A 27,550-nucleotide genomic window follows, 5' to 3' on the forward strand; every position below is an offset into this window, starting at 1 on the left:
AGGTTATCAGTCCCCTAGAACTCAGAGCTACTTAAACCTAACAAACCTAAGGACATCACACACATCCGTGCCCAAGGGAGGATTCGAACCTGCGACCGTAGTGGTCGCGCGGTTCCAGACTGAAGCGCCTAGAACCGCTCGGCCACAACGGCCGGCCCAGAGATTTCTATCAGACATTCAACTTGAGTTTGAAAGGATACAAAGCCCCTAGTCTCTAAAACAAGAGACGAAAATGGAAAGTTCGGCCTGACCAACAACGAAAACTGCCCGATCATGTGTCGTTATTTTGAAAACCTACTTAATTGTGATGAACCGAAAGAAAGATTTCCTGTATGAGCCCCAATCTACAAACTACCCATTTCATCTCCATCTCATACAGAGGAGATCAAAGAGGTCATCAACACCCTTAAGAGTAATAAGGGCGCTGGATAGGATTCGGTAGTGGCGGAACTACTGAAGCTGCCAAATAATGAAACTCTAGATCTGGTCTAGATCCAACTTTTTGAGGAGATTTGGAGAACTGGGATGATACCAAGAGAATGGCAGTCAGATTTACTCCATCCTCTACACAAAAAAAGGCGATGGAAAGAATGCCTCATCTTATTGCAGTGTCGGCTTACCTGCCATTTAGTCTGATGCCTCTTGCGCTGTGTATGTTTCCCTCTTAGCCGGCTACGGCAGTTAACTTGTGCCGCCGCTTGCAAACATGACTTTATCATTCTGTGATAACTGTCTGTCTTTTTTATTATGATTTTTATTCTCGACTCATGGAACACAAACACATCACTTGACGATAGCGCTGTTGCTGAAACTTAAAAGCTGTTATGTGATTTCATGCAAGTACGGTTTTCTGGTTTTAGTTGAGAATTTTCACACGTGTAACTATTTGATGTATATTATCTATACCTTACATGTTTTGCTAGGTAACTTTTACCATTTTGGTGAAGATAGTCTTAGATCTTTCGAAACCTGGTTAATGTGTTTTTTAAAAAAAGTTGTGTGAATCGGTTGGCTGACTACTACATTTAATATACTCGTAATTGCATACACGGTTGCTGAGCGCACAGCGACAAAATGTTTAAAATATCAATAATCCCTATGTATTTAGTTGAATTTACATCCTTTAGATCTGTGTAATTTATAATGCAACCGAACTTTACCGTATTTCTTACCGTATTCATGGTCCTCACAATTTTCCTTATTCAGGGAGTAATGTTATTCAGTCTGTACAACGAGCGAGCAGTAATGGAAAACTACGAGAAATTTGGGAAGAGAATTTAAAGTTCAGGGAAGAGAACTAAAAACTTTGAGGTTCGCAGATGACTTTCTAATTCTTTCAGAGACGACAAAAGCCTTGGAAGAGCAGTTGAACCTGTAGTGTCCTGAAACGAGAGTACAAGATGAACATGAACGAAAGTAAAATAATAATAATTGAATCTAGTCGAATTAAATAAGGCGATGCTGAGAGAATTACATCGGGAAATGAGGCACTGAAAGCAGTAGATGACTTTTGCATCTTGGGCAGCGAAATAACTGAGGCGGCCAAGGTTGACAGGATGTAAAATGCAGGCTGGCTATTGCAGGAAAAGAATTGCTGAAAAAGGACAATTTGTCAACATGTAATATCAGTTTGACTGTTAGGAAATCTGTTATCAAGGTATTTGTCTGGTGTGTATACTTGTATGGGAAGGGAAACGTGGACGATAAACAGCACAGACAAGAAGAGAATACTTAAAAAAAATTTTCATCCATATTTTGCAGCTGTACAGTGACAAGAAGTTTTGAATAAAAACGCCTTCGGTCACAATTTTTTCGTATTTTATTAAATTATACGATGCATTTGAGATTCTACGGGTCCATCTGTAAATGCAAATCCTGTACTACTAAATTTAGATTTGCTCTTCCTTGAGTTAAATGCATTTTCCTGTTATGAGAAAGTTTGATGTTAGATTTCTTATTTCATTGTCATGATGAACAACGGTGCGACTTTTTTCGTATAGATATCGGCATTTTCGTGCGATTGGTGCTCAAATATAAAAAGATATTATTTTTATCAAAAACTATAAATTTAATTATTGTTAATTAACAATTATATTTGTTAAAAATATGGAAATTAAATAGAAGTAAAAAAATGCTACTAGCAAGATTTCAACCAGCAACTTGACGATTACGAAACTTTTACAACACAGACGAACAATTTTTTTTTCTACAATTATGTTCCCAAATTATAAATGTTTTGTACTTCGCAGCAATCTGAAATCGTCCACTTTTCAAAGGTAGTTTATTATACATATATTTGCGAATAAGCCCATTAGGACTACGCAAAGTACTTAGTGGCGTGCATTGGCCTTTTTTCGTGCCCATACTTGTTTCATTCTTTTGCTGTGGGCTTCTTTCCTTTCTTGAGACCACGTTGTTCCAGTCTTCTTCTTTGGTTTCTCCTTTTGGCCAGCTCCCCACTTGTGAATTTTGGATCTGAAGATTTCCCTGTTTTGGATATCCTCTGGTGTAATTCCTGATAGTTTCAGATCTGTTTCGATTTCGCCAGTCCATTTCATTGGGTCTGTTTTAGATTTACTCCTGTTTTCAAAGAATTCAATTATTTTCTTTATAAGTCTGTCTGGATGCATTATTTTGATGTGTCCATACAATCTTAATCTGCGTTTTCTAATGTCACTGTGAATATTAGAGTATTGTTTGATTTCCTGTTTGCCTCTGAGCCGATACAGTTCATCTACAAGTTTTGGGCCTAAACTTTTTCTTATGATCTTCCGTTCCTTTTCCTGAATGTTTTCTATGTCTGTATTCCTGTTTAAAATTAGTGTCTCTGATCCATATAGGCATTCTGGTTTTATGACGGTATTGTAATGTAGTTTTGTGTGCTTGGTATTTAACAATAAAATACCAAAACAATAACAGTAATTGTTTTATTGTTATTATTAATATTTTCGATTATTCCCATTTAAAGAGAACATTTGAACTTTAATTCCTTTATGATGATTGTTTATGTTTTTTCTGAGACCAAATTTTCTTCATGTGTTCACTGTGTTGTTTCTTTCGCTCCGCTGTCCATTTGCATCCTGGTCTCTTCTGTGTTGTGGTGTCAAGTTTATATTTTTTTGATGATGTTCCTGAATTCAGTTCTATTTTCTGCATCGTTTACTGTTATGTGTGCTTGTCTGAGGCCCTCTTCAACTTCTTTTATCCATTTTGTTTTTCCCCTGTCTGAGTTGATGACTTTAAGAATTCGCTTTGAAATTCTGTTTTCATTCATCCTGTGGATATGTCCGTAGAACTGCATTCTTCTTTTCCTTATTGCATCGGTTATCTTGTGTGTGCATTTATATAATTCTGATGTTGGTCTCTTCTTCCAGATTCCTTGCTCTTGTATCGGGCCAAAAATTTTCCTGAGAATTTTCCTGTCTTGTTTGTCTAGTTCTTTGATTTTAGTTTGCCCACCTATTTGTGTTGTTTCAGATGCATACAGTGCCTCCGGAAGTACGACAGTGTTGTAGTGCCTCAATTTTGCGTTAATGGATATGGACTTTCTAACAACCCTACCACAACAAAGGTCAAAAATTAATTATGATTGTAGTGTTGCTCACGCTGCTAAATATTGCATTTTCGGGCAACAACAAAGTTATATTATGTGGCAGGTGTCATTAGAGCACAGTTAATAAAGTCATTTCATGAAATAATGGATGAACTAGGCACTCATCTTTTCGTGTTTCCCACGCTGGTCTCGTTGTGAACTCATGGCTCAATCGTCGAAAATCTAGGTTGTGATGATTCCAAGCTCGGATGCAAAGAGGCCTAGGTGTTATTCTGCGATATTGAAAAGTTTTATAGATGTGTTTCATAAACCATTCTTGAAGATTAAACTTTTTCAAGTTAGCACAATGGTGATGCAAAAAAAAGTAATCAGCACTCAGAATTTAAGTTACACTTCTTTTTTTATTACTTTTGTTGTAATATCAGGTAACTCACAAAACATCACTTCACAATATAAAACATACTTGAAAATATCTTCTTCACTGTTTAAGTTCAAATTTTCTAAACTGATTACAATTTGCGTTGTTTCAACATGACGACCAAGACTTGACTTTCTAATAACCGCTTACGCGCCCAAAAATCAGAGTTACAAGTACGTCAAAGATCATAGTGACAAAAAGAAAGAATTCACATAAGAATAATATCATTGCAATATAAACATATCGATGTATCAAAGTACCTCTACATTAATGAAATCAAATCTGAATGTTGTCTCAGAAATATGTTAACTACTTTACAGAAATACAGTAGAATGTTGCTGGTATCAAGATGTTGGGGTGAGGTGTCGCAATGGTTACGGAATTCAAGCACCATTACAACTTTTTATTATAATAGTTCCATGTGAGTTTATATGCTTTGTGTAGTTTTTTTATTCTTTCCTCATTGGCCTTTAGGTTGATCCGTGATGGCTGGATGATTTCTCCCAGTTTCTTAAAATGTGGTACTTGTACGATTTTCCCATGCGTTGTCACAATAGGCAATTTGTCTTGTGGCACTCTTTCTATGTTCTGGGTTTTCTCATACGAGGTTATTATTATTATCATCGTTGGTACTGCTGTAGGAAGTTGACGTGAAACACTTACCTTGAAATCTTATAAGTACGAAAAAACGGAAGAGGGTCCCTCGTAACCTTAGCCCGCAGTGGCCTCGCTGAAGAGCCAGAAGAAATAAAAGATAAGGAATGCAGCAGTAGGTCGCGGCTCTGCCCCCACTGCCGGTACTGTATTGTCTCGCAGCGTGGCTATTCAGCGTCCAGACGGCGCGTCGTGATTAACGCCGGTTGCAGCCTCGTAAAAACTGGCAACCGGCCCCCTCGCCGCAGCTGGGGGCGTGGTGCTGCCGATTCGCACCCAGCGGCTGCTCTGCTATCCAACAAATAACCTCCTTATCTATACCTCTGTTGTGCTATATAAATACAAGTCGTCGTTTACCGTTGTTACCAAGTATCTCGAAAATTTCTTGACCAATCTACTTCTGATTTTTACACGTTTTCTACTGAACGTTCGGGCGGATATAGGCTGCGTACTTTTTTATATACATTCTAAGTAAAAAAAAAAAAAAGCAAGACACCACGAAGAAATTGTCCGAATGGGATGGAAATCGGTAGTTGCGACGTAAATGTACGAACGCAAATGTCAAAAGTTATCATTTTGCAAAATATATAGAAACAAAATAGTTTTGTGTAGAGAAACATATAGAAGCATGTGCCTGTGAGCTTAAATTAAAAAGAGGCGAGCCGGCCGCGGTGGTCTAGCGGTTCTAGGCGCGCAGTCTGGAACCGCGCGACTGCTACGGTCGCAGGTTCGAATCCTGCCTCGGGCATGGATGTGTGTGATGTCCTTAGGTTAGTTAGGTTTAAGTAGTTCTAAGTTCTAGGGGACTGATGACCACAGATGTTAAGTCCCATAGTGCTCAGAGCCATTTGAACCATTTTTAAATAGAGGCACATTTGTAATTGTAACTGTATATAGGTCCCCATCGGGAAATTTTCATCTATTTCTGAAAAATTTGGACTCCTTGTTGTGCTATCTGTCAGACAGGGGGAAGAAAATTATTATTTGTGGGGACTTCAATGTAGATTCTCTGAAAGAGGGTAATAGGAAAAATGACCGTGAAGTATTACTCAGTTCTTTCAATTTGACACCCGTTATTGATTTTCCTGCTCAGGTGGTAAAGGATAGCAGCTCACTGATAACTTCTTTATAGACCAAGATAAGTTTAACCAGATAAATGCTCAGCCTGTTGAGAATGGTCTTTCTGATCATGGTGCACAGCTAGTTACAATATATGACATAGCTCCATTCAGCAGTACTAAACAGATCTCCAAAGTAGTACGTTCAGTCAACGATTTAAAAATTGCAAATTTCAGGGAAAGCCTACAGCAGTTACACTGGGATGAGGTGTACTGTGAACCTGATGCCAATTTAAAATATAATTTATTTCATGACACTGCTTCCCCAAGAAAATAGTTAAATATACTCGTAAGAAGCCATGTAACAAACCATGGCTTACTAAGGGTATAAAAATATCTTGTAACCGGAAAAGGGAAATGTATCTGACAGCAAGAAAGATTAGTGACCCAGAAACATTCAAACATTATAAAAACTACTGTGCTATACTAAGAAAAGTTATTAAAAAATCCAGAAGTATGTATCTCATGTCTGAAATCAGCAACTCTGATAATAAAATTAAAACAATTTGGAATATTATTAAAAGAGAAACAGGTCAACCAAGAGCACAGGAAGACAGTATTACCATCAAATTGAATGAAAACTTTACGAACAAAAAGTCAGAAGTTGAAAATATTTTTAATAATCATTTTCTAAATGTTGAGGATATAGTTGGATCCAGGTGTTCATTAGAAGATGCTAGGCTGTTAATGGAAGAGGTCATACATATGCAATTAGATACAATTGAAATCTCACCCACTTCTCCCTCTGAAATTAGGAAAATAATAAACTTGCTTAAAAGCAAAAACTCACAAGGAATTGATGGAATTTCCAGCAAAATACTAAAAGCTTGTTCTCAACAGATAAGTAAGATTCTCAGCCACCTGTGTAATAGCTCTCTGGAACAGGGCATTTTCCCTGATAGACTGAAATATGCTATTATTATACCTTTGCATAAAAAAGGGGATAGATCTGATGTCAAAAATTACCGTCCAATCTCCCTTCTAACAGCTTTATCCAAAATTTTTGAGAAAGTAATGCAGTCAAGAGTAGCTTCCCATATCTGTAAAAATGAAGTACTAACAAAATGTCAGTTCGGTTTCCAGGAAGGTTTTTCAACAGAAAATGCCATCTATGCTTTCACCAATCAAATTTAGAATGATCTGAATAACCGAACACCACCCATTGGGATTTTTTGTGATCTCTCAAAGGCTTTTGATTGTGTAAATCATGAAAATCTGCCAGACAAGCTCAAGTATTGTGGCATGAGTGGGACAGTGCACAGATGGTTTAATTCGTGCCTAACTGGAAGAGTGCAGAAAGTTGAAATAAGCAGTTCTCATAATATGCAAAGATCAGCACATTCCTCAAACTGGGGAACTATCAAGAATGGGGTTCCACAAGGGTCGGTCTTGGGTCCTTTGTTGTTCTTAATATATATTAATGACTTGCCATTCTATATTCATGAAGAGGCAAAGCTAGTTCTCTTTGCTGATGATACAAGTATAGTAATCACGCCTGACAAACAAGAATTAACTGATTAAATTGTCAATAATGTCTTTCAGAAAATTGCTAAGTGGTTCCTTGTAAACGGACTCTCACTGAATTTTGATAAGACACAGTACATACAGTTCCATACAGTAAATGGTATGACGCCATTAATAAATATAGACCTTAATGAGAAGCATATAGCTGAGGTAGAATATTCAAAAATTTTAGGTGTGTCCATTGATGAGAGATTAAACTGGAAGAAACACACTGATGATCTGCTGAAACGTTCGAGTTCAGCTACTTATGCAATAAGGGTCATTGCAAATTTTGGTGATAAACATCTTAGAAAATTAGCTTACTACGCCTATTTTCACTCGTTGCTTGCATATGGCATCATATTTTGGGGTAATTCATCACTGAGGAATAAAGTATTTATTGCACAAAAGTGTGTAATCAGAATAATAGCTGGAGTCCACCCAAGATCATCCTGCAGACATTTATTTAAGGATCTATGGATATTCACAGTAGCTTCTCAGTATATATACTCTCTTATGAAATTAGTTATTAACAACCAAACCCAATCCAAGAGTAATAGCAGTGTGCATAACTACAATACTAGGAGAAAGGATGATCTTCACTATTCAAGATTAAATCTAACTTTGGCACAGAAAGGGGCGAATTATACTGCCACTAAAGTCTTTGGTCACTTACCAAATACTATCAAAAGTCTGACAGATAACCAACAAGTATTTAAGAAGAAATTAAAAGAATTTCTGAATGACAACTCCTTCTACTCCATAGAGGAATTTTTAGATATAAATTAAGAAAAAAAAGAAAAAAACCAAACAAAAAATTTAAATTTTTTAAATAAAAACAAAAAAATAAAAAAGTTGTTATATTAATTATGTTGTTAAATTAACTTAATTATGTCATGTATTGGAAAATTTGACTCGTTCCACATCATTACGAAATATCATATTCATGATCCATGGAACTAGTATTAATCTAATCTAGTGGATACACCGGTTCCCGTGAGATCACTGAAGTTAAGCGCTGTTGGGCGTGGCCGGCACTGGGATGGGTGACCGTCCGTGCCGCCATGCGCTGTTGCCATTTTTCGGGGTGCACTCAGCCTCGTGAAGCCAATTGAGGAGCTACTCGTCCGCATAGTAGCGGCTCCGGTCAAAGAAAACCATCATAACGATCAGGAGAGCGGTGTGCTGACCACACGCCCCTCCTATCCGCATCCTTATCTGAGGATGACACGGTGGTCGGATGGTCCCGATGGGCCGCTTGTGGCCTCAAGACGGAGTGCATATATACGTAACTGTACAGACAAACACACGATAAAAAATTCAGAAAAAATTTATTAGAAAAGAAAGATCTTCGCAAATTGAGCAAGTCAAGAAGGCGTTGGTCCACTTCTGGCCTTATACATTAAGTTATTCGGCTTGACACTGGTTGGTGGAGTTGTCGGATGTCCTCCTGAGAGATATCGTGCCAAATTGACGCATTCGATCGTCAAAATCTTGAGCTGGTTGCCGTAATGCTCCAAAATTTCTCAACTGGGGCGAGATCCTGCCACCTCGCCGGACTAGGTAGAGTTTGGCAAGCACGAAGACAACTCTCGCCGTCTCTAAGCGGACTTTATCTTCCTGAAATGTAAGTCAGGATGGCTTACCGCGATGGTAAACAAAATGGGGCGTAGAATATGGTCGACGTGTCGCTGTGCTGTGGGGATGCTGTGGGGATGCCGTGGGTGACAACGAAAGCGCTCCTGTCAATGAATGAAATGGTAGCCAACACAATCGGCTCCTGGTTGTCCGACCATATGGGAGAAGAGAGTCAGATTGGTATTCCACCGCTGTCAGAGGCGCCTGCCTAGACGCCATCGGACTGCAATCTCATTGACTGGACAGGAATTGTCTTCAGTGATGGGCTCCGCTTGTAACTGAGCCCCGATGACCAGCAGAGACTTTTGTGGAGGCGCTCCGGACACCCACCACGCGGACCGACTGCCATGAGAGGTGGTCTGATGTGACGTTCGTTTTCATAGCAGGACTTCTTTGGTTGTCATCCGCGGCATCCCTGCAGTACAGCTATACATCGACGGTATTCTACACCACGTTTTGTTGCCCTAAATGGAAAGGCAGCCTGGGCTTAGATTTCAGCAAGATAACGCCCGCTCGCACACGGCGAGAGTCTCTACTGCTTGTCTTCGTGGTTGCCAAACCCTGCGTTGGCCAGAAAGGTCTCTGGATCTCTCCTCAGTTGAGTACGTTTGAAGTATTATGGGCAGGGCCCTCCAATCAATAGTGATTTTAACGACCGAACGTGTCTGTTAGACAGACTTTGGCACGATTTCCCTCAGGAGGACGTCCAACAAGTCTGTCAATACAGAATGAAATTTTCACTCTGCAGCGGAGTGTGCGCTGATATGAAACTTCCTGGCAGATTAAAACTGTGTGCCGGACCGAGACTCGAACTCGGGACCTTTGCCTTTCGCGGGCAAGTGCTCTACAATCTGAGCAGATGGTAGAGCACCTGCCCGCGAAAGGCAAAGGTCCCGAGTTCGAGTCTCGGTCCGGCACACAGTTTTAATCTGCCAGGAAGTTTCAAGTCTGTCAATCATTGACTAGCCGAATAACTGCTTGCATCATTGTCGGAAATAAGCCAACCCATTATTGACTTATTCAGTCTATGAAGCTCTTTCTCTTGAAAAAAATCATCCAGTTTTTCTGAAATTGAAATTTTTAGTTTGTCTATACACATATATGTACACTTCCATGTATGGAAGTGAAACATGGACGATAAATAGTTTGGACAAGAAGAGAATAGAAGCTTTCGAAATGTGTTGCTACAGAACAATGCTGAAGATCAGATGGATAGATCACATAACTAATGAGGAGGTATTGAATAGAATTTGGGGAGAAGAGAAATTTGTGGCACAACTTGACTAGAAGAAGGGATCGGTTGGTAGGACATGTCCTGGGCCATCAAGGGATCACCAGTTTAGTATTGGAGGGCAGAGTGGAAGGTAAAAATCGTAGAGGGAGACCAAGAGATGAATACACTAAACAGATTCAGAAGGATGTAGGTTGCAGTAGGTACTGGGAGATGAAGAAGCTTGCACAGGATACAGTAACATGGAGATCTGCATCAAACCAGTCTCTGGACTGAAGACCACCACCACCACAACAACAACATATATATCACATCTACCGATTTCCGTACCATTCGGAAAATTCCTTCACGGTGTATCTTTGTTTTGTCTTAAAGTGTATGTTCCTGCTTTATAAGGACGGTTCAGTAATGCCCATTATATCTAACTTCAACAAATCCTTTAAAATTTTGAACATGACCACAGACAGCAACTGTGATGTACTCTTAGTGAGTAAAAGATTTCTGATGGTTACATATTTAACGTACCTTCACAACGACATGTACCCATTGTTAATCAGTGATCCTTCTGAAGAAGACGTTTTTGAAGACATCTAAACCTTCGTCAGGGCGTTTTCTTTTTTGCCTTAGAGAGTATTTAATAATGATTAAGAAAACAGCAATGGGGCAAGATGTTATGAACAGTATACTGTGAGCACTGCAGTTGTAAGTGGGCTGCTTCTGTGTTGGCAGCGGTGTGTAGCGCTTTGCATTGGATCTCTGACTGCACTTTCTTTGTAAGAGACTCTGTGGCTGGTCAGACTCGTTGTTGGAAGTTAATCGCCAGTACTGTTGGGCAGTTGGAAGTTAGTGGCCAACAATGATGGAAGTATTGGTGCGTAGTTGGGGGTGAACAGCCAGCAGTGATGGATGTTAGATGTGAGAAGTTAGCATTGATGGAGGGCAGAGGTCTGAAGTGTTAGCGAAGGTTAACGATCTGTACATGTTCGATTTGGAGATTGAATATTATTCATGATTATATACCTTTGTACTAGATGTCAATGACGATTTATATTCGTGTTTGAACTGGATGTCACATTATTAAGGTAAAAAATACATTACCTGGTTTGCAACAAAATTTTTCCTTGTTAACCACATGCCTAATAGTAGTTAGTGGCTTTATTAGTTAGAATCTTTTATTTAGTTGGCAGTATTGACGCTCGCTGTGTTGCAGTAGTTCGCGTAATGAAGATTTTTGTGAGGTAAGTGTTTAATGATATGTATAGGTTATTTTTAGGATTTCTTTTTAGTCAGGGCCATTCTTTTGGATTAATTGTTGAAGTCAGGTTTCTTTTTTTGAGCAGTCAGATTGCGCTGCGCTAGGATATAGTGGGTCTCAGTCATTCAAACTTTTAAGTACAGCCACACTCATTTAAATAATGAAGTTTCACAGTAGACAAGATGGACATGAATCCAGTACTCGCTGCAGTAGTAAAAATTTATATGCTTATTATAAAATGACTTTTATTTTAATGATATGAACATTTATATATGTGTTTGGAGAGAGAGAGAGAGAGAGAGAGAGAGAGATTGATTTTTGATTGAGATTTTTACTTTAAGTCGTAACTGGTACCTGAGCTTTGGTTGCTGCCTCCTTGAATGATCAGCTTCTGCACCAGTTGTTGACGTATTGCAATTTGGAGGAAGTTATTGTTCTTTAAGGTTTAAAATACGAGTCTGTTAGTTACTTGGCCGTATTGCGGATAGCTTTGAGCCCAAGATTTCGTAGCTTTTCATACCTAAGGGACCACTGTTGTAAGTAAAGAAGATCAAACAGCAATCTACTTTTCGCGAGAAAAAGATTGCTTGGCACACAAACTTCCCTCACACTACACGTCCTGCTACATCAAAATCGGTCCGTGGAGTTCAGCACCATACTATTGTACAAGAACATAATAAATTACTGTAACTAAGAAATTATGAGAGGTTGCTACTTATTGAATGAAAACTGTAGAGAATGCATTTCTTTTCCTGTATTTTAGTGAACTTTGTACACTTACAATTCTGTCGATTGATAGACGGCGACGACAGTGAAGTTCACCTCCTTTTCCAAAAACAAGATATTTCTATTCTATTCTTCACTTCCAGAAAATTTGTATACATAAATGTTTGGCAACTCTTACACATACTTTACTCGGTTTTATCACTAAAATATCAATTTTCATTAAATGTAACAATACGTTCTGAGCGACGGCTTAGCAACACGCCCTCTTTCCACAAGATACAGATTAACAGTCCTCTTTTTTTAATAGATCAATCGAGTCCATACTCAAGGATTCATAACTACCAGCGTTCCGGGGATCGCGCGCTTAAGAGTTTCCTGCTGTCCAGCTGCGCTTCACTACACCTCAAGTATTCTCTGAATCACATTTACATTTACGGTATTTACATACAGTACTGAGCTTTTCAGAATAAAATCAGGCACAAATTAGTTTAAAAAAAAGCAGTGAGGCACACATAACATTACATTATTAGCTCCATGGATGATGAAGAAATTGAAACACTGCGTGATGAAATAAAAGAAATTATTCAGACAGTTCAGAGAGAGGAAAATTTAATTGTGAAGGGAGACTGAAATTCGATTGTGGGAATAGGAAGGGAAGGAAGAATAGTAGGAGATCATGGACAGGTTCAAAATCATGAAACGGGATTGGATATGTGGTAGAGATCTGGAATCAGTGGAAGGTTTCAGACTGATTGTGCAGAGTCTTTTAAAAAAATTGACGTGATTTCAAAATGCCATATTTATTGATAAAAACACACTACAAACACTGGTGCAAAATACTCACAAAATCTTTATGTTTTAGCTATTCTATCACAAAGGAAGAAGAACACCGCAGCACGAACGAAGTCTAGAAGATAGCTAAATTCCTCATAAACTTTACACAATGTACCTGCTTCTACTGAAGGTAGACAGCTGTTATTCTCTTCTTCATTTCTTCTATGTCACGGGGTAAAGGGGAGGTGAACACACGTTTCTTCATATATCCCCACCAGAAAAAATCGCATGGCGTAATGTCTGGCGATGTTGAAGGCCAAGAATGCAGGGCGGTGTCACTGAGAAACTCACGCACGTTGTTGTGGCAGTGTGGTGCAGCTCCACCCTGTTAGGAGATGAAGTCTTCAAAGTCCTCCTGAAATTGTGGAAAAAGCCAGTTCTACAGCATTTCAAGACAGCTCATTCTAGTCACGGTGTTTTCCTCAAAAAAGAAGGGACCGTACACTTTTACACAAGAAATAGTATCACAAGGAACGTTCGCTTTAGGTGAGTCTCTTCGCTCTAAATAATGTGATGGCGGTTCTGGAGTTCCTACACGCGCACGTTGTGTCGCTTTACATTACCGGTAATATGACATGTTGCTCCAGCACTGAAAATTAAGCGTGCTAAAAATGTGTCGTTTTCCACGTCTTCTAGCAGAGCATTGCTGAAGTCTACCCCTTTCCTTTTATCACCTATCATACGAGCTTGTAGCCTGTATAGTTTGCACACCAAAAGGCCCGTTAAAACTCGCCAGACAATCGTATGAGGCACTGCCAGTCCTCTGCTTGCGGGGCGCGTATGCTATCGCGGAGTCCGCTAAAACGTTTGCCGAATTCTTTCCACCACTTCATTAGAAGTGCGAAATTGACCTGGACTCTTAGCTTTGTGCCTCAAATTGGCGATGCCGACGACGGATGTTTTTGGGTGTTCGCAGAGCAATGCCAGAACGCCGACGAAAATCGCTGACTGACTCTTTGCAAACTGCAGCACATAAAACGCCATCTGATGAGTGGAGGCCATCAGACTCCTGATTAACTGCAGGCTGAGAAGACCCATTGACTGACATGCAACGGCGATTTTCTGTAACTCTCGGCCACGCCCATTCAAACAACAAACATTTCCCTGCCGACACGTCCCATGTTTCGTAACTACTACTGTCCGAAATCAGGTCATTCTCTTTGACACACCCTGTATAATTTTAAGGTTCTGAGAGTAATTTATTGGTTATGGATTGCAAACTGAATCTGAAGAGACTGCACAAAGGTAGGAAATTGAAAAAAAAAAAATGGTTCTGAGCACTATGGGACTCAACATCTTAGGTCATAAGTCCCCTAGAACTTAGAACTACTTAAACCTAACTAACCTAAGGACATCACACACACCCATGCCCGAGGCAGGATTCGAACCTGCGACCGTAGCAGTCCCGCGGTTCCGGACTCTAGCGCCAGAACCGCTAGACCACCGCGGCCGGCGGAAATTGAAAGAATCAGAGGTTGTTGAGAGTCTGAATGAGAGCGTTAGGCAGAATACTGAAAATCTCTCGTCGACATCTCTGTATTGGGCAGCGCAATGACAGAAGCAGCGGAAATTCGCAGCTCGATAAATCTGTGAACATACATTCAGATTCCAGCTTTGAGCGGCATGGGGATGGAGTGCTGGCAAATAGGAGTGCTGATATTTTTACAAATATCGGCAACTCGATGTGTCGATATTGAAAAAAGTTTCCCTATATACCGTCTACATTTTGAAGAATATAGTCGATATATCTACGGAAGAAATATCAACTTACCGACCAAAAAAAATATCGGCTGCGCATTGTAAATACAGGGTTATTACAAATGATTGAAGCGATTTCACAGCTCTACAATAACTTTATTATTTGAGATATTTTCACAATGCTTTGCACACACATACAAAAACTCAAAAAGTTTTTTGAGGCATTCAAAAATGTTCGATATGTGCCCCTTTAGTGATTCGGCAGACATCAAACCGATAATCAAGTTCCTCCCACACTCGGCGCAGCATGTCCCCATCAATGAGTTCGAAAGCATCGTTGATGTGTGCTCGCAGTTCTGGCACGTTTCTTGGTAGAGGAGGTTTAAACACTGAATCTTTCACATAACCCCACAGAAAGAAATCGCATGGGGTTAAGTCGGGAGAGCGTGGAGGCCATGACACGAATTGCTGATCATGATCTCCACCACCACCGATCCATCGGTTTTCCAATCTCCTGTTTAAGAAATGCCGAACATCATGATGGAAGTGCGGTGGAGCACCATCCTGTTGAAAGATGAAGTCGGCACTGTCGGTCTCCAGTTCTGGCATGAGCCAATTTTCCGCGGGCTACGCGTGAAACTTGCCCGCACGCGTTCAACCGTTTCTTCGCTCACTGCAGGCCGACCCGTTGATTTCCCCTTACAGAGGCGTCCAGAAGCTTTAAACTGCGCATACCATCTCCGAATAGAGTTAGCAGTTGGTGGATCTTTGTTGAACTTCGTCCTGAAGTGTCGTTGCACTGTTATGACTGACTGATGTGAGTGCATTTCAAGCACGAGATACGCTTTCTCGGCTCCTGTCGCCATTTTGTCTCACTGCGCTCTCGAGCGCTCTGACGGCGCAAACCTGAAGTGCGGCTTTAGCCGAACAAAACTTTATGAGTTTTTCTACGTATCTGTAGTGTGTCGTGACCATATGTCAATGAATGGAGCTACAGTGAATTTATGAAATCACTTCAATCATTTGTAATAGCCCTGTATATTGCCAGTTTTAGAGCTGTATAAGTACTGATTTGTTATAAGAGATTCTGTACATCAATCGCCCTTAGACCAAGAACTGAAAGGAAGACGATGCACGTTCATTCTTGGCCATACCCAGTTCGATAACAATGGTAACTGCGTGTACGTGGCACAATAAAAGGTGCCTGATGCGTCCGTCGTTCGGTTTCGGCACATATCGGATTTGTCTGGAACCTTTCATGTCGACTTCTCACCTTTTCATTTCTGCAGTCCCCAGCGAACTAGCAGCCGTAGTAACAAAACTGCGTGGTGGAGCTAATTTTTTTCATTTTCTGTTGGTAGCGCCAAGCGCCGTTACGTCAGCATTTCCCCTCACACGTTTCCGCCCATCGCAAAGACCAGCCGTGTCTCTTAGATTTTTGTTCATCATTTTCAGCAACTGTTCTTGAAGAATGCCGAGATGAAGAAATAGCGCACTAGTTGCGCTAAAAAATTGGTTTCTAAAGCAACTGGCGTGCTATTACTTCACATCCGAAATCCTGGTATTCCATTAACACCGCCACCCCCCCCCCTCCCCACCCACCCACCAACCAATGGAATCAGACTTACTTGCTTCATACAGCCAAAGAGAAAGACTGGACGTGACGAAACCTCAAAATTATGTTCTTCTACAATTTCAGAAAGAACAATTTCAAATATTTACCGAAAATTGCGAAAAAAATAAAACAAAACAAAAATATGGATACTCGATATTGCGCTTTCGATATCGATATATCGGTGAAAAATACATTCAAAAATATATAACATCCAAACAAATTGGCGGGGTTGTCTCATTTTTGGTGAAAGTGTAGCTTAAAGTCCAACTTAAAGATATCACTGTAGGTGTTCGAAATGGTCACTATTAACATCCACACACAAACGATGCCGCCGAACTGCAGCACGAACTACTGAATGCAACGTGTTCAGTTGGATATTTGCACATGAATGTACGATGGTTTCTCGAAGTTCATCCGATGTGCGTGGCTTTTGTCGATAAACGACGTCCTTTAGTGTTCCCCACAGGTAAAAGTCCAGAGGAGTTAGGTCTGGGGAACGTGGTGGATACTCCACAGCACCTCTACGGCCTATCCATCTTCCTGGTAGATTTTCGTCGAGATAGGCCCTAACACGATTTTGGTAGTGGGCTGGGGCACCATCTTGTTGAAAGTAAACTCTTCCGTCTCCATACAAGTCTGGGATGGCAGGTCAAATGGATGTCTCAAGCTTCTGAAGGTACAACTAACCGGTAACTGTACCGTCAAAGAAGAATGGCCCAATCAAGCCCCGGTAAGACAACCCACACCAAACATTTACTCCTGGCAAATTCACGACTTTGTCTACATGGGCGTTCGGATTTTCGGCGGCCCAGTAGATGCAATTGTGGCGATTTATTGTACCATTGAGTTTGAACTATCCCTCATCAGACCACACAATCATCTCTGCAGACTCTTCATCGTTGCGCGCCATGTAAGTAAACCACTCGATCTGGGTCGTCCTCGTTCATTGCGTGTAGCAATCGTGGGATGTAGCACTTCCACTTTGCTGTCCTCAGAATTTGCCGAACACTCGAGCGAGTCACTCCAGTTTCACGGGCACACTGTCTGACAGACTTCTGTGGTGAGCGAGTGAATTGTTGTAACACACGACGGTAGTTAGCTGGACTTGTTACTGTCACAGGTCGTCCATATCGTTGTTTGTGTACATCTTTAACACAGCCTTCGGCTTCAAATTTGTCTCGAATGCGACGAATCGTTAAACGTGTCGGTGGCTCTGTTTGATACTCATTTCGATTGCCGTTGAACCTCATTAATGTTTTCGTACTTAAAATACCACTTCAAAACTGACTTCCTTTCATCGGATGTAAGCCTTGCGCCAGCCATGTTTTACTCGAGTAACTAGGTGCAACTGAGAACAAAACACTGACTATCTGGCGACTGTCATCTGACAAAACAAAAACAACGCAATACAACGCTTGTGTGGCGATTGCCGGAACTACAAACTATTACACTACCAAAGATGAGACAACTCCGTCAATTAGTTTACCAGTTATGGACTTTTAAATAGTGTATACATATACATCGTTGTTGTGGTCTTCAGTCCAGAGACTGGTTTGATGCAGCTCTCCATGCTACTCTATCCTGTGCAAGCTCCTTCATCTCCCAGTACCTACTGCAACCTACATCCTTCTGAATCTGCTTAGTGTATTCATCTCTTGGTCTCACTCTACGATTTTTACCCTCCACGCTGCCCTCCAATGCTAAATTTGTGATCCCTCGATGCCTCAGAACATGTCCTACCAACCGATCTCTTCTTCTAGTCAAGTTGTGCCACAAACTTCTCTTTTCCCCAATCCTATTCAATACCTCCTCATTAGTTACGTGATCTACCCACCTATTCTTCAACATTCTTATGTAGCACCACATTTCGAAAGCTTCTATTCTCTTCTTGTCCAAACTAGTTATCGTCCATGTTTCACTTCCATACATGGCTACACTCCATACAGATACTATCAGAAACGACTTCCTGATACTTAAATCTACACTCGATGTTAACAAATTTCTCTTCTTCACAAACGCTTTCCTTGCCATTGCCAGTCTACATTTTATATCCTCTCTACTTCGACCATCATCAGTTATTTTGCTCCCCAAATAGCAAAACTCCTTTACTACTTTAAGTGTCTCGTTTCCTAATCTAATTCCCTCAGCATCACCCGACTTAATTCGTCTATATTCCATTATCCTCGTTTTGCTTTTGTTGATGTTCATCTTATATCCTCCTTTCAAGACACTGTCCATTCCGTTCAACTGCTCTTCCAAGTCCTTTGCTGTCTCTGACAGAATTACAATGTCATCGGCGAACCTCAAAGTTTTTATTTCTTCTCCACGGATTTTAATACCTACTCCGAATTTTTCTTTTGTTTCCTTTACTGCTTGCTCAATATACAGATTGAATAACATCGGGGAGAGACTACAACCCTATCTCACTCCCTTCCCAACCACTGCTTCCCTTTCATGCCCCTCGACTCTTATAACTGCCATCTGGTTTCTGTACAAATTGTAAATAGCCTTTCGCTCCCTGTATTTTACCCCTGCCACCTTCAGAATTTGAAAGAGAGTATTCCAGTCAACATTGTCAAAAGCTTTCTCTAAGTCTACAAATGCTAGAAAAGTAGGTTTGCCTTTCCTTAATCTTTCTTCTAACATAAGTCGTAGGGTCAGTATTGCCTCACGTGTTCCAACATTTCTACGGAATCCAAACTGATCTTCCCCGAGATCGGCTTCTGAAACCAGTTTTTCCATTCGTCTGTAAAGAATTCGCGTTAGTATTTTGCAGCTGTGACTTATTAAACTGATAGTTCGGTAATTTTCACATCTGTCAACGCCTGCTTTCTTTGGGATTGGAATTATTATATTCTTCTTGAAGTCTGAGGGTATTTCGCCTGTCTCGTACATCTTGCTCACCAGATGGTAGAGTTTTGTCAGGACTGGCTCTCCCAAGGCCGTCAGTAGTTCTAATGGAATGTTGTCTACTCCCGGGGCCTTGTTTCGACTGAAGTCTTTCAGTGCTCTGTCGATCTCTTCACGCAGTATCGTATCTTCCATTTCATCTTCATCTACATCCTCTTCCATTTCCATAATATTGTCCTCAAGTACATCGCCCTTGTATAGACCCTCTATATACTACCTTATATATCGTTATTTTTGGAAAAAAATTCTATATATCGATATAATGATACTTTATCAAGAGCCCTACTGGCAATATTAAAGCCATAGCGACCGCAAAGGTTAATTGTTGGTCATATAAGGTATGACGCTTCGGCTGCGACTCGTATATTCGGATGACAACGGCGGGGAGCGACGACGCCAACGCGGACGCGTATTTGGGCTGTCGGCTGCCGTCAAAGGGCGGGGGCTGCACGCAGTAGCAGCGACAGAAAGCCGCTGCGCGTGTGCCCAAGTCCTCGCCTGAGATGTGGCGTAGCTGTCCTTCCGCTACCGAATTTTGGGGGCTTCTTAGACTGTCATAAATAGGAGGCTGCAGACAAAGCTGACCAGAGTGTTCTTCACACCTGACGATGTCGATCAATTGCGCTGATGAAACATCCGTCGCCTCACCCGTGAACCTTCAACACAAGTCACAAGCAAGCATCATTACGTTCCTAAAGGATGTCGTTTGGATACAAAGAGGTTGAAATTAGAGATAAAAATAAATAATTTCTAAAATGAGAACCCTAAAAATGAGAGTAGAGTTAACTGGCATCTGCCCGGTAAGATAATTATACTTTATGAAAAGGTCGTCATAAATAAAAATAATATAAAAAAACAATAACTCAGATTATGCCTCAAGGATAAGGGAAATTATTATAGGATACGAATTGCGACTTTTCGCAAACACACTGTTCTTTCTTTTTACCCAAATATGTTTCGGCGCCCCTGTGTCATCATCAGTGTGCTTTTATTTATTGAAAACTGTAAAAAGTGAACATATTGTAGGTTGTAACCGATTTAACAAAGTGAGGCGTAAAGAAAGTTTGTGTTATTTTTGCTTCTTAGCGTGATTTTACATTACACGGTTTTGCAGGACCAGCTGTAAGGTGCCCTGCATTGATACCCTGTCATCTGCAAACCAAACGATGTAAATGTGAATTTAATCGGCAAGTTAATTCCTTGATTTTTGGCGTGTCAAAATGTTTTGGTTATATGTTGGTTACTACTCACATTTTTGGCGTGTCAAAATGTTTTGGTTATATCCAGAATGAGATTTTCACTCTGCAGCGGAGTGTGCGCTGATATTCCTGGCAGATTAAAACTGTGTGGTACTGGCAGAAGTAAAGCTGTGAGGAGGGGGCGTGAGTCGTGCTTGGGTAGCTCAGTTGGTAGAGCACTTGCCCGCGAAAGGCAAAGGGCCCGAGTTCGAGTCTCGGCCCGGCACACAGCTTTAATCTGCCAGGAAGTTTCGTTTTGGTTATATGTCTGTTACTACTCACATTTTGTTGCGACTGATGTTCTTCTTTTGCATTCCGAGGGCACTGCACACACATGTTAATGAACTTTGTGTAATTTCTTTCTTTACATACGTCTTTTTACTTAGCAAAACGCGGTGAGAACTATGTTATTGTCTTTGCTAACCCCGTCTACGTTCATTTGTTCCCGAGAGAATTTGGCGCCGAATCTGAATTTTTAATTTTGTTTACTTTATCTCTCTCTCTCTCTCTCTCTCTCTCTCTCTCTGTGTGTGTGTGTGTGTGTGTGTGTGTGTGTGTGTTTGTGTAGTGCAGAGCAGTGAGATTTCCCTCAGCACCCACAAGAGGCGCATAGATTGCCACCCCAGAACATTTCTCCACCACTACCCTGTTGCACATGTGGAACGCAGTGACAGAGGCGTTTGATACTAGCGGGTTTTCTCCAGACACTTTGTTTGTTATTATCAAAGTAAAGCCGGCCGGTGTGGCCGAGCGGTTCTAGGACCTTCAGTCTGCAACCGCGCTGCTGCTGCGGTCGCAGGTTCGAATCCTCCCTCGGGTATGGATGTGTGTGATGTCCTTAGGTTAGTTAGGTTTAAGTAGTTCTAAGTTCTAGGGGACTGATGACATCAGATGTTAAGTCCCATAGTGCTCAGCGCCATTTGAGCCATCAAAGTAAAAATAGAGCCTAGCTTGGTCCAAAGACAACAATCCTGGTTCATTGCTTACCATTTCTTGCCCATCCATAATGAAGTCAATGGTTTTGTGCCGTATGATGTGGTGCTCGCCATGGTAATTGGAAATGCAGATTCGCATCATGGAATCGTTTTCTAGCAGATTGGTACTAGACATAACTTCTTGTAGCCTCTTCAAACGCCGAATTCACTTCTGGAGCACTCAGCCCACGGTCGTTTTGCCGCAAAAGTCGTAGATATCGACCACCCTGGGCACTTGTCGAATGTGGACGGCCAGTGCTCTGTAATTCCTCAACACTGCCTGTTAGTCGGAACAGACTGCATGTCCACAACACATCACTTCGGCTCCGGAGCAACTTTTCTCGTTGACAAGCCTTCTGCACGTAACATGATGATGCGGACCGGATCATTTGCCGCGACTGTCCTTTGTGACACGATGGATGTCAACTCCACTGTTCCACAGACGTCTCCAGTGAGTCGCTATACGTGTTTTACTTTCAACTGTAGTGTTACAATCCATTCTAGAGGGGTGTTCTACCTGTAGGTAGCGCTCACGGTAACAGTGTGTATGTTTACAAACGTCAGGGGTGACTTTCTGATCGGTTCAGGAACAGTCACAACAGCAACACACCTGCACGACATGTTGGAGCGATCAAAAACTCTAAGTGTTGTGTGTATAATAGCGCGAGTGTAGCTTACGTGCATCAGTGCTTACGGAGGTTTTTCTATTAGTTTTCATTTGAAGAACGGCACACCTCATGTTGTATGTTGCGAATATTTTTAACTTATATTTGCCATTTAAGACTAAGCAGATCTACGCAGCCGGTGAAAAAATGCAACAGTGTCAAGGACAAGGTCATTTTATTGACAAGGGAGGTGATATTTAGTTCATCATTGTGTGACAAGAAATTCCGACCAGATGAAACATACGTCACAGTAAAGCCTATCCAAACAATCACTTCAGTAGACAGTGTGCATGGTATGCAAACGATCGTAAAGATGCCGAATAGCATTCTGTGGCGCACTGTCGCAAGCATCTTGCGGCATTTGTTGCAATTCGGCAATGGCTCTTGCATGCTCTGGAGAATCACTAATTTCCCACTTCACGTCCCATACGTGTTCAGCTGGCGAGAGATCTGGCGATATTGCTGGCCAGGGCAGTTGTTGTCCACCATGAAGAGCCTGTTGCTTCACAGCAGCAGTGTGAGGTCGTGCGTTGTCCTGCTGAAAAATCACATAAATTTGCGGCCAGAGGCACTCTTGTTCTTAGACCTGCTGCAAGCAGACGGTTCTCAGTGGTCCAAGATAACACACCATGTGCAAGATGTGCCCAGATTTCGTCCCTGTATGGTCTTCAGTCGGCCACCAATCGTCACACAGTGTGTGGACTTGACTAAAGCCTGTACTACGTGGACTTCAATAATCTGGTCTACGTGTCTGGAAATGTTCCGCAGACCACTGCTGAAAGCAACGACACGCCACCCATACACTGTGCCCAACATGTGCAAAACGGTTCAAATGGCTCTGAGTACTATGGGACTTAAATTCTGACGTCATTCTTCCCCTAGACTTAGAACTACACTACTGGCCATTAAAATTGCTACACCATGAAGATGACATGCTACAGACGCGAAATTTAACCGACAGGAAGAAGATACTGTGATATGCAAATGATTAGCTTTTCAGAGCATTCACACAAGGTTGGCGCCGGTGGCGACACCGACAACGTGCTGACATGAGGAAGGTTTGCAACCGATTTCTCATACACAAACAGCAGTTCACCGGCGTTACCTGGTGAAACGTTGATGTGACGCCTCGTGTAAGGAGGAGAAATGCGTACCATCACGTTTACGACTTTGATAAAGATCGGATTGTAGCCTATCGCTATTGCGGTTTATCGTATCGCGACATTGCTGCTCGCGTTGGTCGAGATCCAATGACTGTTAGCAGAAATATGGAATCGGTGGGTTCAGGAGGGTAATACGGAACGCCGTGCTGGATCCCAACGGCCTCGTAGCACTAGCAGTCGAGGTGACAGGCATCTTATCAGCATGGCTGTAACGGATCGTGCAGCCGCGTCTCGATCGCTGAGTCAACAGATGGGGACATTTGCAAGACAACAACCATCTGCACGAACAGTTCGACGACGTTTGCAGCAGCATGGACTATCAGCTCGGAGACCGTGGCTGCGGTTACCCTTGACGCTGCATCACTGGCAGGAGCGCCTGCGATGGTGTACTCAACGACGAACCTGGGTGAACGAATGGCAAAACTTCATTTTTTCGGATGAATCCAGGTTCTGTTTACAGCATCATGATGGTCGCATCCCTGTTTGTCGACATCGCGATGAACGCACATTGAAAGCGTGTATTCGTCATCGCCATACTGTCGTATCACCCCGCGTGATGGTATGGGGTGCCACTGATTACACGTCTCGGTCACCTCTTGTTCGCATTGACGTCGCTTTGAACAGTGGACGTTACATTTCAGATGTGTTACGACCCGTGGCTCTCCCTTCATTCGATCCCTGCGAAAGCCTACATTTCAGCAGGATAATGCACGACCGCAAGTTGCAGGTCCTGTACGGGCCTTTCTGGATACAGAAAATGTCCGACTGCTGCCAGATCTCTCACCAATTGAAAACGTCTGGTCAATGGTGGCCGAGCAACTGGCTCGTCACAATACGCCAGTCACTACTCTTGATGAACTGTGGTATCGTGTTGAAGCTGCATGGGCAGCTGTACCTGTACACGCCATCCAAGCTCTGTTTGACTCAATGCCCAGGCGTATCTAGGCCGTTATTACGGCCAGAGGTGGTTGTTCTGGGTACTGATTTCCCGGGATCTATGCACCAAAATTGCGTGAGATGTAATCACATGTCAGTTCTAGTATAATATATTTGTCCAATGAATTCCCGTTTATCATCTGCATTTCTTCTTGGTGTAGCAATTTTAATGGCCAGTAGTGTACTTAAACCTAACTAACCTAAGGAGATCACACACATCCATGCCCGAGGCAGGATTCGAACCTGCGACCGTAGGAGCAGCGCGGTTCCGGACTGAAGTGCCTAGAATCGCTCGGCCACAGCTACCGGCCAACATGTGCAGCAGTCCGTCGCTACATCCCTCCAGCTTCCTGCAGACCCACAATGCGAGCCCGTTCAATGGGCGAAGCTAAAACTTACTGGCAGATTAAAACTGTGTGCCGGACCGAGACTCGAACTCGGTACCTTTGCCTTTCTCGGGCAAGTGTTCTACCGACTGTTACACAAGCAGGACTCACGACCCGTTCTCACAGCTTTACTTCCGCCAGTACATCGTCTCCTACATTCCAAACTTCACAGAAACTCTCTTGCAAAACTTGCAGGACTAGCACTCCTGGAAGGAAGCATATTGCGGAGACATGGCTTAGCTAGCAGCCCCAGTTCTTCAAGTTTCGCAGGAGAGCTTCTGTGAAGTTTGGAATGTATGCGACTAGGTACTGGTGGAAGTAAAGCTATGAGGACGGGTCGTGAGTCCTGCTTGTGTAACTCAGTCGATGGAGTACCTGCCCGCGAAGGGCAAGGGTCCCGAGTTCGAGTCTCAGTCCGGCACACAGTTTTAATCTGCCAGGAAGTTTCATATCAGCGCACACTCCGCTGCAGATGGAACCTTTCATTCTGGCTGAATCTATTCAAAAGAAGTACATACTGGTCGGTGGAGTACGGTTGAATCCCAGACTGAATGTTGCACACACTGTTCACCCCTGAACTCAGCCACAGTTACTGTCTGCAGGATAAAAACACAGGGTGCACAGAAGGGACTCCTGAGCAACATCTGATCGCCGACGACCATGACAAGTGAATCTCTGACACCACAACCCTGCACTATGCACGTATTGTGGCCTGGTGCCACTGAATTGTCCTTGAAGGTGTTGCATTTTTTTCCAGCGTTTTATTTCCTACTTAGCTGTAGCCCTCAGTTCGCGCAATCATTGCGTAAGATCGGTACTCATACGACTGAATGCAATTCCTAATACGTTCCAATACGCCCCGCTTGAAAAGAGTGTTCTTCCGTGGCTCATACCTCAGGTTCTATTCGTGACAGAAAAGCAAGGTCAACTGTTTTGAATAGCCTTATAATCCGTCTTGATTGCAATTTTTTTTATTCATATGAGCGGTTTCGGTTCATTCAGAACCATCTTCAGATCTGATATTTCAATTACAGGAGTAACCCGTCCAAATCCAGCACATTTAACATGCTGCGTCACATCACGCACTCCTGTAACTGAAATATCAGATCTGAAGATGGTTCTGAATGAACCGAAACCGGTCATATGAATAAAAAAAATTGCAATCAAGACGGATTATAAGTAACATTATAAAATCACCGATTGCTGTTATCCCATCAGACAATACTGTTTTTGCAATTTTCTGAATAGCCATTGGACTAGGGACCATTTGTATACCGAACAGAAGGACCATCTTAGTGTCACTATTTACACTTGATGGTGAATCTATGAACTTCCTTCTGCTTAGGCATATGAAGCAAATCGACTGATTATTCGCCGGCCGCTTTGGCCGAGTGGTTCTATGCGCTTCAGTCCGGAACCGCACGACTGCTACGATCGCAGGTTCGAATCCTGCCTCGGGCATGGATGTGTGTGATGTCCTTAGGTAAGTTGGGCTTAAGTAGTTTTAAGTTCTAGGGGGCTGATGATTGATTATTTGTGTATTAGATTTGGTCTATGGTGGGCCTTAAAGGGCTGATGGAACCGCCATTAGTTTCTGGGGGGGGAGGGGGTGGTCCTTACAAAACCTGAAAAAGTTTTTTGTCATTTTTTGTACCAAAACGAGCTGTAGATTCCAAGACGGCTATGCACAGCAAATGCTGAAATTCTTACGATACATTCCTAATATTCTGTTCTCGAATAAAATTGAAAATTTTCTTGGTATCTTTATCCGCTTCCGAGATACAGAGGTTCAGAATTACCCTGCTTCTACACGTGATGCACACGTGTAAAATTCGCTATGAGACTATGTCTAAATAATAAATAACAGCAGAAAATTGCTCAAATTTTAAATTTATATTCTCTAGATGTTTGTGTAGAAGTGCCATCTTCGTGTTTCAAAATCTCTATCCGTTACTGAGAAACTGGCTGCCATCTAGAGTTTTTTTTTTTTTTTCATACGGGTGAAATGCCCTGCTGAAAAGGGAAAAGGACACCAGCGGAAAAATGTTTCTATCAAAGCATAGAAAAGGTGAATACGCTCTTCTTCAAAAGACTCTGACGAAAAGTGTGTACCAGCTGCCTCATACTGTCTTTACCAAAAATTTTGGCATGCGAAGATATTTGCGCTTATTTATCCTGAGAGAGAAGGAGACAGTGGCACCGGGAAAGAGACGGAAAAGTAGCGGGTGATCAAAAAGTCAGTACAAATTTGAAAACTGTATAAATCACTGAATAATGTAGATAGAGAGGTACAAATTGACACACATGCTTGGAATGACATGGGGTTTTATTAGAATAAAAAAAAAGTTCAAAAAATGTCCGACGGATGGCGCTTCATCTGATCAGAATAGCAATAATTAGCATAACAAAGTAAGACAAAGCAAAGCAGGAAATGCTCAATATGTCCACCATCATTCCTCAACAATAGCTGTAGTCGAGGAATAATTTTGTGAACAGCACTGTAAAGCATGCCTGGAGTTATGGTGAGGCATTGGCGTCGGATGTTGTCTTTCAGAATCCCTAGAGATGTCGGTCGATCACGATACACTTTCGACTTCAGGTAACCCCAAAGCCAATAATCGCACGGACTGAGGTCTGGGGACCTGGGAGGCCAAGTATGACGAAAGTGGCGGCTGAGCACACGATCATCACCAAACGACGCGCGCAAGAGATCTTTCACACGCTATCTATCGGACATTTTGTGAACTTTGTTTTTGTTTGGTTATAATAAGACACCATGTCATTCCAAGCATGTGTGTCAATTTTTACCTCTCTATCTACATTATTCCGTGGTTTATTAAGTTTTCAAATTTATACTGAGTTTTTGTTCACCCTGTATCAAATATTGTGAGGCAGTAGACAGTGCTGTGGTTTAGAAAGAGCGAGGGAGACAAGGCAGTGTGAGAGAATGAGGATGTGGCAGTGGAAGTGGAATGTAGTGGACGGTGACGTAACACTGGTAGGAAAAAGTGAGAGAGAGAGTGCCAGTGGGACAG

The 27,550-nt window shown here is 42.0% G+C and overlaps 1 non-coding gene across 1 annotated transcript; it reads left to right on the top strand.

Annotated features, from left to right (window-relative positions):
• Nucleotides 1-20,543: 20,543 nt before the first annotated feature.
• Nucleotides 20,544-20,618, top strand: Trnas-cga (transfer RNA serine (anticodon CGA)). The gene has a single exon. It is a non-coding gene; the product is annotated as a tRNA-Ser (tRNA).
• Nucleotides 20,619-27,550: the final 6,932 nt, after the last annotated feature.

The sequence above is a fragment of the Schistocerca nitens genome, chromosome 12 (assembly GCF_023898315.1).
Source record: "Schistocerca nitens isolate TAMUIC-IGC-003100 chromosome 12, iqSchNite1.1, whole genome shotgun sequence".
NCBI classification, from domain to species: domain Eukaryota; kingdom Metazoa; phylum Arthropoda; class Insecta; order Orthoptera; family Acrididae; genus Schistocerca; species Schistocerca nitens.